Source organism: Tupaia chinensis, unplaced genomic scaffold (assembly GCF_000334495.1).
Source record: "Tupaia chinensis unplaced genomic scaffold, TupChi_1.0 Scaffold000511_1, whole genome shotgun sequence".
Taxonomy (NCBI): domain Eukaryota; kingdom Metazoa; phylum Chordata; class Mammalia; order Scandentia; family Tupaiidae; genus Tupaia; species Tupaia belangeri.
In genome coordinates, this window is record NW_006160024.1 from 1039802 (window position 1) to 1044424 (window position 4623).

Genomic DNA, 4623 nt, shown 5'->3' on the forward strand with positions numbered 1-4623 from the left:
TAAACATAATTATCATAACCTCTTTTTTGCTTTGTTTTGTTTTGTTTTCACCACAGAGCACATACACTTGCCAAAGAGAGAGACAGAGAAGAGAAAGTGAGAAATTAGCCCCTGGAGGGATGGCCAGGCCACAGTCCCTTCTCCTCTATTCGCCTCTTGGAATTTTGGGCACACATAACATATACTGAGTGTGTTTTTCAGGCCATTGGGTCTGGGACTTTAACTATGAAGTTGGCCATATGAAATCTAGTGCCTTAACCACCACACCACCTGCTGGTCCCATTCTCCTACGTTTATTTAGTTTTTTAAATATGATTTTCTTTAGATCTTTGAATTCAATGTAAAGACTCTGTGTAGTGCGCCTATGTCTGAGTTTCCTCTGGGATAGTTTCTACTGATTGCTTACCTCCCCACACCCTATGTATGGGCCATACTTCTCGTTTCATTACATGTTTCATAATTTTTTGGCTGAAATTTGACATTTTAAGTAAAATGTGGCCATTTTGGAAATCATCTTCTTCCTCCATTCTCCGGAGTGGAAGATGTTGAGGATGTTAATTTTTAGTGACTTTTAAATATAATCCTGTTGTAAGTCTGCATTTTTTTTTTTTGTCCTGTGTATCCACTGAAGAGTCTAGCGATTGTCTAATGACTGGAAAGAGACCATCCTTAACGGTCTCCGGTTTGGCTGAGGTGCTCTATGCACACATTGCGACATGCCTTCCACGTTCGTCCAGGCAGCTGGCAGCTCCACCTTAACCTTATTTGATAACATCTGCTTGTTAAAAACCTCAATGGAGCAAAAAGTAAGGGCTCCGAACTTCTTGGGTCTTTTCTGAGTGTGCTGCAGTGGTGGGCATGCGCAAAGCCCTCATTATTCATGCTCACGCCCTCTAGAGTCCTTGGAATTTGTCAGAGCTTTTCAAAGCCCTTATGGACAGACCTCCCAGCCTCAGCTTTTACTTTAAAAATGTTGGTTAGCAATTTGTTTACCCCAATTGTTATCCACTGCCTCAAGTATCTGTGAAGTAAAACAATTGCATCTAGATGTTTTTAACAAATGCCTTTGAGGAAGTGCCTTTTTACACTTGGTAACTCCATGTCAAGTTAAATGAAGACAGTCTTGAAAGTGAACTCTTTCAGAAAACCACCAGTCTGTTTTTTCCCAGAAGTGGAAGCTGTTGGTTTTTAAGGCTACCATGGAACTGAACTGGAGAGAGTTGGTATTAAGAATGGGACAACTTTAAATGCTGAAAAACTCACTGTTTTTAGTGAAATTCAACAGTTTTGCTTGACTAAATAATCCCTGGATAACTTCATGCCTTTGTTGTTTTGTTTTGTTTTGTTTTGCTATAGGGCGCATGTACTCGCCAGCCAGACAGAGACATAGAGACAGAAAGCGAGAAATCATCCCCCATGGGGGATGGTCACACCACAATCCCTTCTCCTCCATTCTCCTCTTGGAACCCTGAGCACGCATGCACATGTGCCTGGAGTGAGTTTAAGCCACCAGTTCTGGGACTCAAACCGTGGTTGACTACATGGGAGTCCAGCAACATAGCCATTATGCCAGCTGCTGGCCCCTGATTTTCATATTTATGAAAATTTTCATTCTAATAATTTTTTGTCAATTTTTTCATAGTTTGTGTTTGCTTTTGCCTTTTTTTTTTTTTTTTTTTTTAATTTTGCCACAGAGTATGTGCACTGGCCAAGGAGAGAGAAAGTGAGAAAGCATCCCTATGATGAGTAGTCACGTTGCAATCTCTTCTCTATTTTCTCCCTCCTTTCTGGATTTGAGGCATGCACACATATCCAATGTGCTTTACAAGCCGCCAGATCTAGGATTCTATCTGTGCAATGGGCCATACGGCCACGCCACTGACTGGTCCCTCTCATTGCTTTCATAGAGGAGAAAATTTCCAAGGTCTTTACTTTAGCAGTTTTTAATGACATCATCAAATTGCATTTTCTTTTTAAACATTGTATAACTAAAATTTAAATTATAGGGACACATATCAAATAACTTTAATAAGATGTCTGTTGCATATAAACAAAATTCTGCAGGGTTAAGTAGTCATTGGTTAATCAACCCCTATACCTTTCTGACCAGTATTGTTTGGCTACTCTTATGAATTCTAATGCCTCTGCAGTAGTATATTTGGGTCCCCATTCCTCCCTCAGGATGCCCAACAGGTAACACAAAGTCCTGCAGAATGCTAACAAACCCTCACAGGTAGTAAAATCCTCTGAGGAGTTAATACAGGAGAGTTTACCAAACATTCACAAAAATTTCAGGGTCAGGTTTTTTTGTAGAGAGGTATGTCCTAACTGTGAGGAGGTTTAGAATTTTCCATCGACTGAGGCTTCATGTTGATCCTGCAAGTTATCATCATGATAAATAACGCTCAATCGTGGAGAGCTTCATGGTCCATCTTCTAAGTCCTTGTCCATTTTTCAGTTATTTCTATTTAGATACACATGCTCCAATCTATATGCCATTATTCATGTTCTCTCTATTAAGGATCCCCTCCCCAATCCCTGTCATGTGTCCCTTGTTTAAGAAAATCAAGTCTGCCAAAAGACTTGTATAATTTATTATTAATAAATTCTGACTGATATTCATTTCAATCAATTCCATTTGAACTAAAAATATCATCTATACTTTCTTTGTAGGTTTTTGCCAAAAGTGTACATGCATTTGCCAAAGATTGAGACAGAGAGAGTCAATGAGAGAGAAAGTAAGAAATCATCTTCACCCAACCGCAGGGGGGATGGTCTCCCCACAATCCCTTCTCCTCCATTCTCCTCTTGGGATTTTGGGCACACACGCACATGCATCCACTATGATTTTCAAGCCACCAGATCCAGGTCTCAAACCACAGTCAGCCATGTAGGATTCCAGTGTCTTAACCATGTGCCACCTGCTGACCACCCCTCACCTATACATATTTTTATTGAACTAAATAAAGCCTGGTGAAGTTTCAGACCAGAATCTCATCAGCTCCTAAGAAAGAAACCTGGCAGTAAACTATACCACTTTCTTAGACCAAAAGTCACACTTTCTATTGGCATGTTAAAATATAGCATTTCGAACATAGACAGAATGAGCCCAGCCTCAGCAGCTGTCACAGTGGCCAGTCTTCAATATCACCCTTGCATCTATGTCACCACCCACATCTCCTCCCACGCCTGCATTATCTTGGAGCAAATTTCAGCCCATAGATACTTTTATTTGTAAAACATTCAGTGTATATCTCTAGAAGATAAGAGTTCTTTTTCCCTGTTCTTTTTTTTTTTTTTTTGACAGCTTTACTGAAACATAATTGCCACCCAATAAATTGTACATAACTGAAGTGAATATTCAAGTTGTTGTGACATATTTATACATCTCTGCCACTATTATCACAATTAAGATAATGAACATATCCATCACCCCCAAGAGTTTCCTGGCCTCACTTTGTAGGGTCCTCCTTTCTGTTCTTCACACGCCCCTCTATAGGCAGCTACCAATCTGCTTTCTGTTGCTACAAATTGCATTTCCCAGAACTACTCTTTTTTTGCCTGTTTTCTTTTATTTAACTTACTTATTTTGAGATTCAATCATGGCGTCATGTGTATTAATAGCTTCTTCCTCTTTAGTGCTGAGTAGCATTCTATTTTCTGACTGTGGCAGAATTTGCTAATCCATTCACCTGCTGGGGTTCATGTGGGTTGTCTTCAGTTTGGGGTGATTGCAAATAGAATTACTGTGAGCATTTAGGTCCAAGTCTTTGTGTGAATGTATGCTTGTAGTTTTTTGTGGTGTGTAAACAGTCAAGTATGGAATGGCTGAGTCTTATGGTAAGATGTATTTTTAACTTAATAAAGCCCAACAAAGGCCAGCCAGAGGCATGGTGGTTAAGAAGATGAATTCCACATGACCAACTGAGTAGCTGAGCCCCAGATCTGGTAGCTTGAGAAACACATTGGGCATGTGTGTGTGCCTGCCCCAAATCCCAAAAGGAGGGTGAAATGGAAGAGAAGGGATTGTGGCATGATCATCCCTAATGGGGAGTGTTTACTCTCTCTCTCTCTCTCCCTCTCTCATTTGCAGGCATATATTCCATCTGGCAAAATTTGAAAAATGAACAAACAAAAAAGAAACTTACAGTTCTCTTCGGAGCAGTCATACCATTTTCCATTTCCATCAGCTATGAATGAGAGTTCCTGTTGCTTCACCATCCTTGCCAATACTCAACATGGTCAATCTTTGGAATTTTATCCATTTTCCTGAATGTTTAGTGTATCTCATTGTGATTTGCATTTCCCTAATGACAAATAATGTTGAACTTCTTTTCATGTGCTTACTTGCCAGCATATATATTCTTTGGTGAAATGTATGTTAGATTTTTTTTTTTTTCCAATTTGGGGAAAAAGTATATTGCTTATCTTCTTGAAGTAACTGCTTTCTAAATTCTAGATCCAAGTTCTTTGTCATCTATATATTTTGCAAACATTTTCTCTCAGTCTGTAGCTTTCTTTATAATTTTCTAGATACCATTTAAGAGCAAAAGTTTATTTTTTATTTTGATGAGTTCTAATCAATAGGTTATTTCTTTTGAGATCAGTAGTTGGCGTAATGGC